The following is an 18669-nucleotide window of genomic DNA, read 5'->3' on the forward strand; positions in this document are numbered from 1 at the left end:
TGGGGAGAGGTCAGGGATGCTGTAAACACCCTGCAACTCAGCATGTTCCTAGTGATTCTGAAGAGCCCTAAAGATGGCTCAGAGTTGATGATGACGGCAGGGGAGGATCTGCTCTACTTTCTTCTTTAAGGTGGACATAGGGGTCCTGCCACTCCAGGGAACCCCCTTCTCTTCTCTCTCTCCCTATTGTTCTTCACTGTATCCTCTCTGTCTCTCACACACCCACACCACACTCCCCCCTTTCAAGGCTTCTGGAATTCCTGATGCTGGGAGAAAAGAGAGGAGACACACACTCAAGTCTGGAAGCTGGGTGTTCTCTGAGATTTACTGGGAATTCTATGACCTGAAGGGGCCTTCCTGAGGATTAGGGACATGACGGGGCTTTAAGAGGAAAACCAGAGGCAGATCCAGGGTGAATAGCACCGAGAACCTGCTGGAGTCCTGCTCTGGTTTCCCCTCAGGCTGGCCCAGGTTCCAGGTTAATTCTCTTTCAGGACCTCATCGATCCAGGGCCGGTAAGGGGAGATCCGGATGAAGACGGCGGGGGGCTTTTCATTGGACAGTCCATAGGAGACAATGCCCTGGGCCACCCCAGCACACAGAAGAGGGCCCCCTGAGTCTCCCTGTGGAAAGAGAAGGAAAGGGAGAGAGAGAAGGTGAGCCAGGAAACCACCCCCTCCTCCCTGTGGTCCCAACTCTGAGTTGCTCAGACCCGCCATCAGGCTCAGGAACACGGGCTCCTCATGAGGTGATATGTCTCTGTCTGATGGGGTATCTTCCTTTCCTTCCTTACAACCCCTGACCCTGAGCAGACCCTGGTCAGAGACGCCATGGGGCCGAGGGAGGAGGATCTGAAGAGGGACAGTCCCAGCTCCTCAGACCTGAGGTCTCACACTTTGCCACTGGCTGACACTCCTTACTCCGTCTCCTTCTAAAGGTGTCTGCACCCTGGACAGTGATTTGTGGGGAAGACTGTAGTCTGAGAATCACCTTAAATGCAGATTTTGTGTCTGGGGATTGCCCACACACAGCTGGAGATTGTGGTCAAAAGCAGGGAAGTGGCGGCAGGCCCGGGGCTCCATGAGTCTCAGCTTCACCTCTTGCAGAGTGCTGGAGGCTGGTTCCTTCACACCTGTTCTTCCCCAGCCAGCCACCTGGCACATTCTCCTGGGATGGATGAAGGTGACAGGGATGGAAGGGGGAGTGTCCCCACGGCCAGGGTCAGATTGGCTTTCTCCTTCAACTGTGAAGGAAATGAGGGCTGTCAGTGATGGAAATGGGCTTGCGGAGGGGTGGAGGCAACCAGGGAGGGACAGGGCAGCTGCTCCACATGAGAGCCCCTTCCAGAGGCTGAGCTGAGGGGTGCTGGTGAGAGGCAGGTTGGGAAAGTGTGAGGGTAATGGGACCTGAAGGAGAAGCCCTGGAGAACAGGGAGCGGGGAAGGAAGCCTGGAGAACAGGGAGTGGAGAAGAGGAAGAATTTGCACCTTCAGTAACATGATGTCGTGGAGACCAACAGGGTCATATTTTGGGTAAGGAAACTGTTTTATGACCTCAAGCCTCTGCCATGTGTCTTCTTTCTTTTGTATGTTATGGGCTCTGAGAGTGACTGTTACAGACCTATGTGAGGGAGAAGGCCAAGGTGAAACGCTGATGGTGGGGCGTCTGCTGAGATATGCCCACTCTGAGAAAGGGTGTGCAGTCTCTCCAAGGGTTAGCGATCTCTTCCCACATCCCTCTTTTGAGCCAATTGTGGTATGGGAGGGGCTCAGGCTTTATTCAAGGAAGAGCTTTCTCAGGGACAGAGATAATTTCCAGGGTCTTCCAGACGCCAGGGAGTGAGTGGGCTCTGAAGGACCCAGGGGACAGGGTAGGACTTCCTAATCAAGGTGCCCTAATGAGGGCCTCCTCTCTGAGGCAGAGGTGTCCGAGGAAAGGGGGGAGTGGTGGGGTCTCAGGTGGACCCTGTTCTCTGTCTCCCTTGGAAAGGGTGGGCTCAGGTCCCCAGGAACTAAAGGCCAGTTCTTGAAAAGGGCATGGAGGAACTGGTCGAGAACTGGGTGGGCCCCTATAGGGTGAGTCCACATCCTTTGTGTTGGGGTTGGGGAGGGGGAGCTGCTTTTGGAATAGGGGCACTGGGATGAGGTCCCCTTTCCTCTGAGGGGAGCTGAGCTCACAGTGACTGAGGGTCAGGACAGTCGTTCCACTCTGAGAATGATTTCCTTAAGGCCAAGTATGGTCTCTCCCTAAAGAGACCCAGCCCTAGGAGCTCCCCTCAGGCCCCGAGGAGCTGTTCCTGGTTGTTCCCCTGGATGCTCACCTCCCACTTGGAGATAAACAGGACCCACTGTCTCACCTTCCTGCACAGTGTGCAGCCGTCAGCACAAAGTCCCTTCTTATCAGGAAACCACCACAAGCCACATGCTTCTCCCGCGAGGTGACAATTTCCAGGTAGGCCATGTGGGGGTGGGAGTGTGGCTTGCTCTCTGTGCCCCCGATGATCTCCCCTGGAACACAGAACCCCAGGGCCTGAACACAGAGGGTGCAGCGGCTGGCTGCAAGTCGGAACAGGCGTCTCTGGAATCCGCACTCGCCCGGAGTTCTGCCCTCTTCCTCTCGGGTGGCTCTGGTGTCTCCTGCCTCTGCTCCAGGCACAGCAGCCAAGCTGGCCTCGGACGCCTCGCAGTCACGCTCACCTAAGGGTTCCCCCTACTCCCATTCTGCCCTCACTCAGTCCTCCTCTGTCCCCGTGCATGACCAGCTCTCCAGGTTCCTGTCTCCACCATCTCCATATCCCAGGTTGCTCAGAGATCAGCCAAGTTGCAAGGCCACAAGGTGAACGGAACACAGGACTTTCAGCTCAGTGTCACCCAATCCACACAGAAAAGACGACCCCTGGGGCCCCCTGCTCTGGGCTTTCCCTCAGTCAAGGTGGGCTCCTTGTTCCTGGGAACGACCATGGGCTGCAGAGAGAGAGTGTGCACAGCCCAAGGGGAAACTTCACTCTGGGGTGTTGGGGAGAAAGCCTGGGGTCTGTTTAAGGGTCAGCAATCTTCCGAGTAAATCTTGTTTTAGGGGTTGATCCTGCAGTTTCCAGAAGGAGTGACGGGTCAACTCAGCAGCTTGGGCTCTGCAGCAGAGGAGGAGGAGCACCAGTGGGAGAGGAGGACGATGCATCTTCTCAGAGAGGCTGCCCAGGGCACGTGCTGCTTCTGTTTTCTAGTCTTGGGTTTTTCACTCCCAACATGCCGGAAGCCAGTGTGAGGAATCCTGCCCGTGACAAGGTCATGAAGAAGGAAGCTGACATACGCTAGGCGTGCTCAGACTTCAGGGGCCCCTCTGGAAATTCCTAAGCATGTACCCCAACAATTTGTGCTCTGCTTTTCCACTCTTCTGATATTCTCTGGAAAAAGTCAATTCAGGGCTTTAGTTTTCTGCATTTGAAAGAGTGTTTCAATCCAAACACCCCTCTGATGGCTTTCTAGCCTGCCTGCAGGACTCGTACAGCTGCACATGTGATTGTTTGAGGCCTCCTGACCGCAGGAGGCACAGGAAGCTTAAAACATTCTAGGAATGTAGGGGCTTCCGAAGAGTCAAAATCTTTAGAATAGGACTGATTAAAAGTTTCATTTGTTGAGTCAATGCTTGCTGCTAAATTTTCATATCCTTTATTTTTAGATATAGTTGGTATATAGAAAAGCAAGTAGTAGACCTGGTATTAGCAACATTAGATCTTTGAGTTAAGTACCTTCTTTGTTATAACCCACTGCGCCTTTGTTCTATAGAGATGTAACTTTAGCGCTTTAAGGAGATGTAGATTAAAGAAAAACACTTCAGGGGAAACAAAATTAACATTCATTAAGGAAGAGAGCCAAAAAGTGTTAACAAGCCTGTTGGCCAGAAGATAATGTAAATCACCTGAGACCTTTTGTATACAAAAAGATATACAGAAAGAGTCTGGGCTGCGAACGCTACATAATTTTGTGTTACCCATTGATCGCCACGTTTTATCAAAAGTATAAAAGGCCTTCTGAACAATAAAGGATGGGACCAGTTTCTCGGACTAGTCTCTTGGCCCGGTTTCTTGGGAATCTGGCTCCCCCCGTGTCTCTCTCTTCTTCTCTCTCTTTCCCTCCCTCTGCTCTTTACTTTAATTTCAGGCTGAATTTCCATGTGGGGCGTGGAGGCTCGCCAGGTCTACTTACTTGCCCTGGCTGTTAAGACCCGCCCGAAAGGGAGCCTAAGGCGAGGCACCCTTAGATATTCAAGCGGGCGCCGGTGGCCCAACATAGATGGTGCAAATTCCTTGTCTGGAATTTTATTGGTCTTCCACGTAATCCAAGCTATTCAGCCCTCTTCCTCCACTTAATCTTCCTACTACACTATTTCTTCCTAATCCAATCTTATATTAATAAACAAATAAGTTTTTCTCACGCCAACGCCGTCCACCCTTCGAATTCCCTGGATCCACCGGGGCTGGATCCCGGCACCAACAAGTGAGGGCAGGGCCAGACTGGTAACCGCAGGAACTGACTGGTCACGTTCTCTTCTCTATACTGTGCCTGCTGTCTTCCTAATCAGAATTTCCCCTAGAGATGCCCTCCGTTTGTTTGGATGAAGCTGAGGCCTGAACTTCCAAGTCTTGGCTTCAGGGATGAGGTGGTTCCTCATTGATGCGGAGGTGGAGGGCTCATGTCCTTCCCAGGCAGGGCAGCTGGTTAAGGCCCACCAGAGACATGGGTGGGGGAGAGTCTTTACACTGAGAATTCAGAAGCACATGTACTTTGAAGGCCACGATGCACATTCTGCAAAAAGCCCCTGAGCACGCACTGCATGTATGTGAGTGCTGAGCACAAACTTGTCCCCTTGCAGATGAATCAAAAGTTTCAGGAAATAGGGTTTATCCTTATGATGTGCATGCTCGCCATCATTTTCTCCTTCTTGTCCTTCCTTTGTATTCCAATCCACAGTAGAATGCAAGCTGCATGTCACTTAAAGATGATTACCTGAAACCTGGAAAGCATGGTATGGATCTCTCTTCCTGCAAACCGATCGTTCACTGGCTTAGAAGAAGGGTCCAGAAGGTGAAGCTGCAGTCAGTGTCTGTCAGCCCCTTGGGGTCCGATTCATCCTGTGGGCTACGCCCAGTTCCCCGCAGTGTCCACTGACCCCACCACTTCCTGAGGGCCAGGCTGTCAGGGTAGGCTGACCGCTCTCCCCAGGTCTCCAGTGTCCAGCTCCTTGGAAAGGCGGTCTGCCCTGTGGAGGTGTGGATGTACTATCCTTGGGATCTGGGCGTCAACAGTGGATGGGGCCTGAGCTTCAACTCAGTGTGTGTGCTGGTCTCCCAAGCAAACATCACACATAGAGACTCTGCTCCTTATATTTCATGTTTTAAAACTCTTACTCAATTATACAAATATAAAAGGAGAGTTAACTCAGATTTCTCTTTTGGCAAAAATCATAAACATGGTTTGTTATCATTCCACGTAAGTTCTTTTATTTTTGAGAACCTGTCACATTTCTCCGTTTTTTTAAAAAATTGGAAAGTGCTTCCCTGGTGGCTTAATGGTAAAGAATCTGCCTGCGGGAGACATGGGTTCGATCTCTGATTCAAGAAGATCTCGCGTGCTGCAGAGCAACTAAGTCCATGCGCCACAACTATTGAGCCAGTGCTCTAGCCCAGAAGCCACGGCAGCTGAGCCCATGTACCCCAACTCCTGAAGCCCGCGCATCTAGAGCTCATGCTCTGCAGCAAGAGAAGCTATTGCAATGAGAAGCTGTGCATCACTACTAGACAGTAGGCCCCTCTTGTTGCAACTAGAGAAAACCCCCTGCAGCGACAAAGACCCAGGACAGCCCAAAACAAACAAATAAGATGTGTACATGTGTTTTTCATATAGAGTTAGAGTTTATAATCAGATATGTTTTTCAGGGTTTCTTATGTCTACATTAATCAGTGGCAGAACTGGAAGCCCAGACCTGGATTTTCCAGGCAAGAGTACTGGAGTGGGTTGCCATTGCCTTCCTCTGTGGGCTGACAGACAATGGGAAAAATGGATTCTCTGGGTCCCTGGTCTGGGGCCAGCAGTAGCAGCTCTTTCTTGCACAGGGCTGGGCCTGTCTTCTAGGCCTCTTAGGGAACGTGGTGAAACCTGCATGAGGGCCCTTCAATGGCAGCCTCCTGAGAGCTAGCTAGAGTTCTTGCTCCGTTTCCCTTGTTCAGATGTGTATGGCTGTGAGTGCAGGCATCCAACTCAGATGCTGGTGGGTATGGGATTCAGAGCACTGAGGGTCACTTGGAGGAGGAAATTTTGGAGAACTTGACCTAACTCAGATTTCTCTTTTGGAAGACCTGGAGACACCATGTCATTTCTGAAGGAAGATGACAGTTGAATTGGGTGACTCTGATGTAGTTCAGGGGCCAGACTCACCCTGACATTCTAGGGGGACTTTCTTTTGGACTCGCATGGCCCTGCTTTGTTGTGACAGTTGTGGTTGACAAAGCCATCCTGAGGACTTCCAGGCTCAGCCCTCCCCAGCATCCTGAGTTCTAGTACTTGGGAAATTTTCCTCCTTCTCACTTGGCAGATACTTCTCTGGCCCCAGACCCATTATTGAGGGGGATGGTGAGGATGGAGCAGAAGTAGGTATAAGGATGCAAGGTAGCAACAGCCCAAGCCTGGGCCCATCTCCAGAAAGAGCCACAGGGAGTTTGCTACAGTGCATCTACGCCCTGAATTGTAGTGGCTGAGGCACAAGGTTTGTGGGAAGAGGAGAAGTGAGCGGAGGGGGAGGGAGGAGCAGGAGAAGGAGAAGGAAGAAGAGGCAGGCTGAAAAATGGCACCCAGAAATACCCAGGTCCTAATCCTTTGAACCTATGAATGTTACCTTATATGGTAACAGGAACTTTGCAGATGTGATTAAGAAGAATCTTGAGATGGGGAGATTACCCATGTTATCCAGGTGGGCCCTAAATGTAATTACATGCAGCCTTACAAGGGACAGGCAGAGGGAAATTCTACTGTGAGAGAAGGCCATGTGACAACCTCAGCAGAGAGAGAGAGAAAGGCAGAGAGATGCAAAGTCACTACTCTGTGGGCTTTGAAGACAGAGGAAAGGACCGTGAGCCAAGGAATGCGAGCTGTGCCACTATGGAAGTTGAAAAAGTTATCAGCCTCCGGAAGGAGTGCAGCCTTGCCAACACCTCGGTTTGGGGCAAGTGAAAGTAATTTCAGACTTCTGACCTCCAGAAAGGTAAGAGGAAAAATGAGTACTGTTTTAACCCACTGTGCATGCATGCTGAGACACTTCAGGCGTGTTCAACTCTTTGCGACCCCAGAGGAGCCTACCAGGCTCCTCTGTCTGGGATTCTGCTGGCAAGAATACTGGAGTGGGTTGCCATGCCCTCCTCCAGGGGATCTTTCCAACCCAGGGATTGAACCCACATCTCTTATGTCTCCTGAATCAGCAGGTGAGTTCTTTACCATTAGCATCACCTGGGAAGCCTCTTTAACCCAGTAAGTTGGCAATATTTTATTACAGTGACTATATTAAAATAATACAGTGATCAAAGGATTTCATGGGTCTGACCTGACACGATGCAGTCTGAACAACACTATAAACATTTGGAATAAGTTGGTGCCATACTTGACACCCCCCTGTAACTGGTGGGAGCCATCACATCTTCCAGAAGCAGGAAGAGAATTCCTTTTTGCTTTATTTCAGAAATGCAGCTTAATTTCTATTCTTAGAGGAATAAACCGTAAGTTAACAAAAATAAAAACAGAAAAGGCAGAGAAGAGTTAGAGACAGGCTAGAAACAAAGAACAAGGGCAACAAATAGAAAATGGTAACAAGTATGGTAGATATTATACCAATACTTGTTTTGAATACTACTGGTTTAAATATACCAATTAAAATTCAGAGGTGCACAAACTGCTGGGCGGGGTACTCAATCTTGGGGGCTAATGATGCTAATACAGTAATCAGTATCTGTAATGCTTACTATACCTGATACTGTAACTCCTCATCTCTTATTTAATCCTCATCATTCTTATGCCCATTTTACAGATGACTGGGAAGGGCAAGCCTAAGAAAGATGAAGAAATTTGCCCAAAATACAAAGTTGGTAAGGGATCCTACCAGGATCCCAATGCAGTCTGATTCCAAGCTCTTAATTCAATCCATCTTGTTCCCAAATGCATGCTATAAATAAGGGTTCTGTAAGAAAAAGGTAATTCTTTCCCAAGCCTTGACAATGTCATTTTGCATTTAACTCAGAGATACTTGTCTTGGGCTTCCCTGGTGGCTCAGACGGTAAAGAATCCGCCTGCAATGCAAGAGACTTGGGTTCGATTGCTGGGTTGGGAAGATCCCCTGGAGGAGGTCATTGCAACCCACTCCAGCATTCTTGCCTGGAGAATTCCACGGGCAGAGGAGCCTAGTGGGCTACAGTCCATGGGGTTGCAAAGAGTTGGACATGAATGAGTGACTAAGCACACATACTTGTCTTAGGAGATCCACTCCTCTCATCCTTTTATAACATTCTTCTTATAAGCACTGAAAAAATCAACCCTTCCCAAGAGCTCTTGGTGCTTACATCCCTCCATCATGGCAGTATCAACAGACCAGCCAAATGTTCAAAATTACATCAGACATATGTGGCATGTAGGGGAAAGAGAAGGTTCTTTCTGCTTGGTTGTAAGAGATAAGGAAATGCAGGAATAAGGAGCAACTAAAAGGAAGAATCATTATCTGAGAAAACATTGATTCACATCCTGGAGGTCTACGGGAAGAGTCCTGAGTAGTGTCCCCTTAATTAATTGAAATAACAGCTTGGAGAGCATAAAAGAAACCCATGAAGGCAGGCCCTCAGACTCTGGCCATGCTGTCTCAGAGCAACGTCCTGACTCCATTTCTGGCAGCAACCATTATCCAACAAGCTTCATGGGAGCATGTTGAAAAACAAACAAACAAACAACAGTTGATGCCATAGAGCCTTCCTCCAACAAGTAAGAGAAGATCCCCATGGACAGATTTGATTCTAAGGTACGCAGTTCAGTTCAGTTCAGTCGCTCAGTCGTGTCCGACTCTTTGTGACCCCATGAATCGCAGCACGCCAGGCCTCCCTGTCCATCACCATCTCCCAGAGTTCACTCAGACTCACGTCCATCGAGTCCATGATGCCATCCAGCCATCTCATCCTCTGTCGTCCCCTTCTCCTCCTGCCCTCAATCCCTCCCAGCATCAGAGTCTTTTTTTTTTTTTTTTCAGAGTCTTTTCCAATGAGTCAACCCTTCGCATGAGGTGGCCAAAGTACTGGAGTTTCAGCTTTGGCATCATTCCTTCCAAAGAAATCCCAGGGTTGATCTCCTTCAGAATGGACTGGTTGGATCTCCTTGCAGTCCAAGGGACTCTCAAGAGTCTTCTCCAACACCACAGTTCAAAAGCATCAATTCTTTGGCGCTCAGCCTTCTTCACAGTCCAACTCTCACATCCATACATGACCACAGGAAAAACCATAGCCTTGACTAGACAGACCTTAGTTGGCAAAGTAATGTCTCTGCTTTTGAATATACTGTTTAGGTTGGTCATAACTTTTCTTCCAAAGAGTAAGTGTCTTTTAATTTCATGGCTGCAATCACCATCTGCAGTGATTTTGGAGCCCAAAAATATAAAGTCTGACACTGTTTCCACTGTTTCCCCATCTATTTCCCACGAAGTGACGGGACCAGATGCCATGATCTTCGTTTTCTGAATGTAGAGCTTTAAGCCAACTTTTTCACTCTCCTCTTTCACTTTCATCAAGAGGCTTTTTAATTCCTTTTCACTGTCTGCCATAAGGGTGGTGTCATCTGCATATCTGAGGTTATTGATATTTCTCCCGCCAATCTTGATTCCAGCTTGTGTTTCTTCCAGTCCAGTGTTTCTCATGATGTACTGTGCATATAAGTTAAATAAGCAGGGTGACAATATACAGCCTTGACGTACTCCTTTTCCTATTTGGAACCAGTCTGTTGTTCCATGTCCAGTTTTAACTGTTGCTTCCCGACCTGCATACAGATTTCTCAAGAGGCAGGTTAGGTGGTCTGGTATTCCCATCTCTTTCAGAATTTTCCACAGTTTATTGTGATGCACACGATCAAAGGCTTTGGCATAGTCAATAAAGCAGAAATAGCTGTTTTTCTGGAACTCTCTTGCTTTTTCCATGATCCAGCGGATGTTGGCAATTTGATCTCTGTTCCTCTGCCTTTTCTAAAACCAGCTTGAACATCAGGGAGTTCACAGTTCACATATTGCTGAAGCTTGGCTTGGAGAATTTGAACATTACTTTACTAGCATGTGGGATGAGTACAATTGTGTGGTTTTACTAGCATGTGGGATGAGTACAATTGTGTGGTAGTTTGAGCATTCTTTTGCATTGCCTTTCTTTGGGATTGGAATGAAAACGGACCTTTTCCAGTCCTGTGGGCACTGCTGAGTTTTCCAAATTTGCTGGCATATTGAGTGCAGCACTTTCATAGCATCATCTTTCAGGATTTGAAACAGCTCAACTGGAATTCCATCAACTCCACTAGCTTTGTTCGTAGTGAACAGTATGAACAGTATGAAAAAGGTACACAGAATTTTCTTTTGTTGCCCTGGCTGATGCTGATTGCTGATAGACTGATAGCATTGCAAGGTTTACTAGAGAAGCATGCCAGACTTAAAGGACTTAACCCAAACCCATGGGAAAGGGATGGTTTGAGACAGTTTCACATGACTGCTGTGGATACACAGAGAGGCTGATGAGAGGAGATGAGATAGGGTGGGGACTGACACAAAGCCAGCTCTGCTCAGGTGTGCAGTGAGCCTACCAGTGAAGTGAGAAAGTGAAACAAGAAATTCTTCCGCCATCATTCACCCCAGAGGGAGTTCTCCCATGGAGACACTGCGTTCCACCTCCTCTCAACCTTTTGCTTTGCTAGCTACTTAGTTCACCAATGCCTTCAAGCACCAGCACAGTAATACATACGTACATACATATGTACATAACTACAGAAAGCAAGGAGAGAAAGAAAGAAAGAAAACATCTTTAGGCATAAGGGAGAGAGCCTAGGAGTCCTGTAACTAAGGACTATAACACAATGGGGCTTCCCAGGTGGAGCTAGTGGTAAAGAACCCGCCTGCCAATGCAGGTTAGACGTAAGAGACGTGGGTTCAATCCCTGGGTCGGGAAGATCATGGCAACCCACTGGAGGAGGGCTTGGCAACCCACTCCAGTATTGTTGCCTGGAGAATCCCATGGACAGAGGAGCCTGGCAGGCGGCAGTCCATAAGGTTGCAAAGAAAAGGCCACGACTGGAGCGACTTAGCATGCATGCATAGCACAATGAAGGTCACAAGCAAAGGGAAACTTTCAAGTTAAGCTAAACATCAGAAAACCACAAATGGGCTCCAGCTAAAGTACAGAAGGGACAAATTATCTATGCCTTAGTCTCTTCTGTCTCATTGGACATGAAGCAGGCGTAGGTGTCTGGTATTCATCTAAGTGGCAAAATGAATTATATAGACAAAACCAGTGATTTCAGGAAAGGGAATATTCATTGCGTCCTGTAACTGCTAAGAAAGATTTACCATCATGGAAAACTCCAACATGAATGGAACCTTCCAGATCAAGCCCCATTGACCTTTTCCATATTTCCACTCATTAGTCCCCACTAAAGAACCCAGAGTTCATTCAAACTCTTCTCAAACATGATCACTATTGACTAACTCATTATTCTCTTAAGCAACCTATCAACAACCTGCAGAGTAACTACCTCAGGGAATCCATTAGAGATCCTTCAGGCAAGAAAACACTAACCTCTGAGACTGGAGAGGATGGACTGCTGTTACTGCAAAGGAGCATTAGAAGGATTCTCAAGTTCTAGATTCCAGCTTCATCAGATTCTGCCCAGATACACTCTTCTCCTGATTTTCAGAATCCCAAACAATGCCTTACTTTACATAAGAGACCTACCAGGCTGGGAATTCAAAATGTATTGGAAGCCATCACAGGAATAGACGTAGGTTTGGTTTTTAGAACTCTGAAGTCTGGGGAACATAGCAGATGTGCTTGAAAACCCAGTTATATTCTATAATAGTTATGAGTTTTGTTATTTGAATCACATTAATGCGTCTGAGTCTAAATTCAATGTTAGTCATGGGAAATAGATGGGGAAACAGTGGAAACAGTGTCAGACTTTATTTTTTGGGGCTTCAAAATCACTGCAGATGTTGATTGCAGCCATGAAATTAAAAGACGCTTACTCCTTGGAAGAAAAGTTATGACCAACCTAGATAGTATATTCAAAAGCAGAGACATTACTTTGCCAACTAAGGTCCGTCTAGTCAAGGCTATGGTTTTCCTGTGGTCATGTATGGATGTGAGAGTTGGACTGTGAAGAAGGCTGAGTGCCAAAGAATTGATGCTTTTGAACTGTGGAGCTGGAGTAGACTCTTGAGAGTCCCTTGGACTGCAAGGAGATCCAACCAGTCCATTCTGAAGGAGATCAACCCTGGGATTTCTTTGGAAGGAATGATGCTAAAGCTGAAGCTCCAGTACCTTGGCCACCTCATGCGAAGAGTTGACTCATTGGAAAAGACTCTGATGCTGGGAGGGATTGAGGGCAGGAGGAGAAGGGGACGATGAAGGATGAGATGTCTGGATGGCATCACAGACTCGATGGACGTGAGTCTGAGTGAACTTTGGGAGATTGTGATGGACAGGGAGGCCTGGCGTGCTGTGATTCATGGGGTCGCAAAGAGTCTGACACGACTGAGCGACTGAACTGAACTGAACTGAAAGTAATGCTTATGGTAATTCCCAAGGTTGTGATGGGAAAACAGAGGCAAACCTCAGATCCTGACATCTGTATATATTCTATTTCAATCAAATGAGCTTGATTCCTCATGTAAGATTAGGAACCCCAGCACCCCTGGAACAACCATTCTTCTACATCTACATTCCCATTAGCAGGACTAGATTTCCCTGCCTTTGATGGTACAGCAGAAGGGCCCTTTGTATGAAATGAGGGAAGTCTAATTCTGAGGCATAAGCTTTGATAGCAAGATTCATAAAATAGAGATAACTCTACCTACTTCACAGGATTGTTATAAAAGTAACAATACTTCTAAGAGAGTGACAATAATTGATATTCATGAGCTTTTTAAAGTCCTAATTCCAATCCCATTTGCTCTTATGATAATGTATGTAAAGCCCAACCTTAGAGTATGGTCTCTTCCCCTACCTAATATTCTCTGATCACGGTCTTCTGCCTATGAACCCTTGGTTAGGAGGGAGAGAGAGATGCAGACTAATGTTTTTCAAATTGCCAGTAACGATGCTTGAAGTGGGGTGTAGCTTGCATTTTAATCTGAGTGGAATAAGATGGGATGCAAAGGAGTGGCAGCTTAGACTGCATTGCACGTGATTAAGGATGAGTATTGTTTCCTGCAACTTTGGATTCATTTGTATGTTTGTAGGTTTGTGCCTTTGTACTCACACATACCTGTGGTATATGCGTTGGGTCTTTTTGCAACTGTGTTTCCTACTGTGTCACTGTCTTAAACGTGCATATGCTTCTGAATTCTCAGTGTAAAGGCTCTCCCCCACCCATGTCTCTGATGGGCCTTAATCAGCTGCCGTGCCTGGGAAGGACATGAGCCCTCCACCTGCACACCAATGAGGGACCACACTGGAGAGCTCATCCCTGAGGCCAAAACTTGGAGGTTCAGGCCTCGGCTTCACCTCCCACAAAACAGAGGGCATCTCTAGGGGAAATTCTGATTAGAAAGACGCAGGCACAGTATGAGAGAAGAGAACATGACCAGTCACTTCCTGTGGTTACCAGCCTGGCCCTGCCCTCACTTGTTGGGAGTGAAAAACCCAAGACTAGAAAACAGAAGCAGCACGTGCCCTGGGCAGCCTCTCTGAGAAGATGCATCGTCCTCCTCTCCCGCTGGTGCTCCTCCTCCTCTGCTGCAGAGCCCAGGCTGGTGAGTTGCCCGGCCACTCCTTCTGGAAACTTCAGGATCAACCCCTAAAACAAGATTTACTCGGAAGATTGCTGACCCTTAAACAGAAACCCAGGCTTTCTCCCCAACACCCCAGAGTGAAGTTTCCCCTTGGGCTGTGCACACTCTCTCTCTGCAGCCCATGGCGCTCCCAGAAACAAGGAGCCCACGTTGATTGAGGGAAAGGCCAGAGCAGGGGCCCCAGGGGTGGTCTCCTCTGCATGGAACCTGTGACACTGAACTGAGTCCTGTGTTCCGTTCACCTTGTGGCCTTGCAACTTGGCTGATCTCTGAGCAACCTGGGATATGGAGATGGTGGAGACAGGAACCTGGAGAGCTGGTCATGCACGGGGACAAGGAAGGTTGAATGAGGGTGTTGGGACCTGACCTGAGCCATGACAGGCTCAACAGGCCACACTAGGCCTAAGCCTCAGGTTCTTGTAAGCATGTATCATAATTTGGGAAGCCCCACCAAGGTCCCTGATGACACTAAGGTCCCGATAACACCAGGGTCCCCGATGACACCAAGGTCCCCCCCCGATGATGCCAAGGTTAAGTCAATCACCACGATGACCCAAGGTTGAGTCAATCACCACATGCCAACTACACTATTGCTGAGACAAAAGACCGCCTGTATATAAGCAGCTGTGATTCAGAGCTCGGGGCTCTCATCAAGATTCCACTGTGCTGGAGGAGACTTGGGCCCTAGCTCGAGCTAGCAATAAACCCCTATATGCTTTTGCATTGCTGTGGACGTCTTATTCTCTCAGTTTTGGGGACTCGGACACTGGGCATAACAAGGGCAGAATGGGAGTGGGGGGAACCCTTAGGTGAGCGTGACTGCGAGGCGTCCGAGGCCAGCTTGGCCACTGTGCCTGGAGCAGAGACATCAGACACCAGAGCCACTTGAGAGGAAGAGGGCAGAACATGGGGCGAGCGTGGATTCCAGAGACGCCTGTTCCAACTTGAAGCCAGCCGGTGCACCCTCAGTGTTCATTCCCTGGGGTTCTGTGTTCCAGGAGTCATCATTGGGGGCACGGAGAGCAAGCCACACTCCCACCCCTACATGGCCTACCTGGAAATTGTCACCTTGCAGGGGAAGCAGAAGGCTTGTGGTGGTTTCCTGATAAGAAGGGACTTTGTGCTGACGGCTGCGCACTGTGCAGGAAGGTGAGACAGTGGGTCCTGTTTATCTCCAAGTGGGAGATGAGCATCCAGAGGAGCAACCAGGAACAGCTCCTGGGGCCTGAGGGGAGCTCCTAGGGCTGGGTCTCTTTAGGGAGAGACAATATTTAGTCTTAAGGAAATCATTCTCAGAGTGGAACAGCTGTCCTGACCCTCAGTCACTGTGAGCTCAGCTCCCCTCAGAGGAGAGGGTACCTCATCCCAGTGCCCCTCTTTTAAAAGCAGCTCCCCCTCCCCAACCCCGACACAAAGGATGTGGACTCACTCTTCAGGGGCCCACCCAGTTCTCGACCACTTCCTCCGTGCCCTTTTCAAGAACTGGCCTTTAGTTCCTGGGGACCTGAGCCCACCCTTTCCATGGGAGACAGAGAACAGGGTCCACCTGAGACCCCACCACTCCCCCCTTTCCTCAGACACCTCTGCCTCAGAGAGGAGGCCCTCATTAGGGCACCTTGATTAGGAAGTCCTACCCTGTCCCCTGGGTCCTTCAGAGCCCACTCACTCCCTGGCGTCTGGAAGACCCTGGAAATTATCTCTGTCCCTGAGAAAGCTCTTCCTTGAATAAAGCCTGAGCCCCTCCCATACCACAATTAGCTCAAAAGAGGGAGGTAGGAAGAGATCGCTGACCCTGGGAGAGACAACATGCCCTTTCTCGGAGTGGGCATATCTCAGCAGACCCCCCACCATCAGCGTTTCACCTTGGCCTTCTCCCTCACATAGGTCTGTAACAGTCACCCTCGGAGCCCAAAACATACAAAAGAAAGAAGACACGTGGCAGAGGCTTGAGGTCATAAAACAGTTTCCTTACCCAAAATATGACCCCATTGGTCTCCAGGACATCATGTTACTGAAGGTGCAAATTCTTCTTCCTCTTCCCCACTCCGTGTTCCCCAGTCTTCCTTCCCTGCTCTCTGTTCTCCAGGCTTCCTTCCCCTCTCCCTGTTCTCCAGGACTTCTCCTTCAGGTCCCATTACCCTCATACTTTCCCATCCTGCCTCTCACCAGCACCCCTCAGCTCAGCCTCTGGAAGAGGCTCTCATTTGGAGCAGCTGCCCTGTCCCTCTCTGGTTGCCTGCACCCCTCCCCAAGCCCATTTTCCTCGCTGACAGCCCTCATTTCCTTCACAGTTGAAGGAGAAAGCCAACCTGACCCTGGCCGTGGGGACACTCCGCCTTCCACCCCTGTCACCTTCATCCGTCCCGGGAGAATGTGCCAGGTGGCTGGCTGGGGAAGAACAGGTGTGAAGGAACAAGCCTCCAGCACTCTGCAAGAGGTGAAGCTGAGACTCATGGAGCCCCGGGCCTGCCGCCACTTCCCTGCTTTTGACCACAATCTCCAGCTGTGTGTAGGCAATCCCCAGAGCAAAAAATCTGCATTTAAGGTGATTCTCAGACTACAGTCTTCCCCACAAATCACTTTCCAGGGTGCAGACACCTTAGGAAGAAGACGGAGTTAGGAGTGTCAGCCAGTGACAAAGTGTGAGACCTCAGGTCTGAGGAGCTGGGACTGTCCCTCTGCAGATCATCCTCCCTTGGCCCCGTGGGGTCTGACGAGGGTCTGCTCAGGGTCAAGGGGTGCCTCCCAGGGTCAGGAGGTGCCAAGAAGGAGAGAGAACAGCATCAGAGATGTATCACCTCATGAGGAGCCCGTGTTCCCGAGCCTGATGACAGGTTCGACCAACTCAGAGTTGGGACCACAGGGAGGAGGGGGTGGTTTCCCGGCTCACCTTCCCTCTCTCTCCCTTTCCTTCTGTTTCCACAGGGAGACTCAGGGGGCCCTCTTCTGTGTGCTGGGGTGGCCTAGGGCATTGTCTCCTATGGACTGTCCAGTGCAAAGCCCCCTGCCGTCTTCACCCGGATCTCCCCTTACCAGCCCTGGATCGATGAGGTCCTAAAAGAGAATTAACCTGGAACCCGGGCCAGCCTGAGGGGAAACCAGAGCAGGACTCCAGCAGGTTCTCCGTGCCACTCACCCTGGATCTGCCTCTGGTTTTCCTCTTAAAGCCCCGTCACGTCCCTAATCCTCACGAAGGCCCCTTCAGGTCATAGAATTCCCTATAAATCTCAGTGAACACCCGGCTTCCAGACCTGAGTGTGTGTCTCCTCTCTCTTCTCCCAGCATCAGGAATTCCAGAAGCCCTGAAAGGGGGGAGTGTGGTGTGTGTGTGTGAGAGACAGAGAGGATACAGTGAAGAACAATCGGGAGAGAGAGAAGAGAAGGGGGTTCCCTGGAGTGGCAGGACCCCTATGTCCACCTTAAAGAAGAAAGTAGAGCAGATCCTCCCCTGCCGTCATCATCAACTCTGAGCCATCTTTAGGGCTCTTCAGAATCACTAGGAACATGCTGAGTTGCAGGGTGTTTACAGCATCCCTGGCCTCTCCCGATTAGATACCAGTATCAACATTCCCTTCTCCTCCAAGTTCTGAATCAAAGATGTCTCTGGGCTTTTCTAAATGTCCCCCAAGGAATATGTCATGGTGGTGGGGGTGGGGGTGGGGTGGGGAGGGGTTAGGCAGGGTTTTGTGAAGGAGCTGGGCAGGAATCACCTTCAGCATTTGGTTCACACTGGGCCCTCCTCACTGTCCACCTCGATAAGAGAAGATCTACCATCTGTGCAGCTTTGATGTGCGATGCAGAGATCTTGTGTCACTGACTTCTGCAAAAGGAATACGTGGGGCTGATAAGAGGAGGGACAGCATCACAAGTCCTGCACGAATCACAGACACAAACGACTGCTCCCAACTACTCTAGCCTGTGTGACCTCCACAACGCCCAGCACTTGGGCAACACAGAGGGAGAGGGTCAGTCCCGTGAGGACAGGGGGGCACTAACTCTATAATCTCGCCCAGGAGTGGAAGAGCCTTGATGTGCAGGATGGAGCCTGCCCCCTGGGTTCTGTGTAATGACCTGCATTGTGGAGCACACCTGAACTGGGTAATAGCCTTGTCCTTCATGCTGAGTGTCAGCCTGAACCCCTGCTTCTGTGTCCTTGGAGACCAGCCCGGAGTCAACAGTCCTGCAATGTCTCCCTGTGGAGCAGATCAGGGACCTGGGAGAGGAGATGGAGCTGCCACCTGGGTGCAGTGAAGCACTGGCAGTGTCCTGCCCTGTGCTCCGATGGAGGCCCTGGAAGGCTGCCATTGCCCAGAGGGGTCTTACGATGGGGGGGCAGGACTAGGAGTCGAGCTGGCTCAGTCTTTCCCCTTTCGTGTCCCCAGGGGGACTCTGGGGTGTGACAACGTAGCCCCCGGGCATTGTCTTCAATGGACAAAATAATGTGTCACCTCCAGGGTCCTGCACCAAAGTCTCAAGTCTCCTGCCCTGGATGAAGAAAACCATGAAAAGGCTCTGACTGCAGGAGCCAGACCATCCTCCCTGGGGCTGATCCAGAATCGCACTGCAGGATTGGGGTGCCTGCAGCTCAGTAACTGTGTCTCAGCTGGGC

At 49.7% G+C, this 18669-nt stretch overlaps 2 pseudogenes; one reads left to right on the forward strand and one right to left on the reverse strand.

Annotated features, from left to right (window-relative positions):
• Positions 1-425: 425 nt before the first annotated feature.
• LOC138423120 (mast cell protease 2-like) lies at positions 426-3176 on the reverse strand (annotated as a pseudogene).
• A 10787-nt stretch (positions 3177-13963) lies between these two features.
• LOC138423581 (mast cell protease 2-like) lies at positions 13964-17129 on the forward strand (annotated as a pseudogene).
• Positions 17130-18669: the final 1540 nt, after the last annotated feature.

Source organism: Ovis canadensis, chromosome 18 (genome assembly GCF_042477335.2).
Source record: "Ovis canadensis isolate MfBH-ARS-UI-01 breed Bighorn chromosome 18, ARS-UI_OviCan_v2, whole genome shotgun sequence".
NCBI lineage: Eukaryota > Metazoa > Chordata > Mammalia > Artiodactyla > Bovidae > Ovis > Ovis canadensis.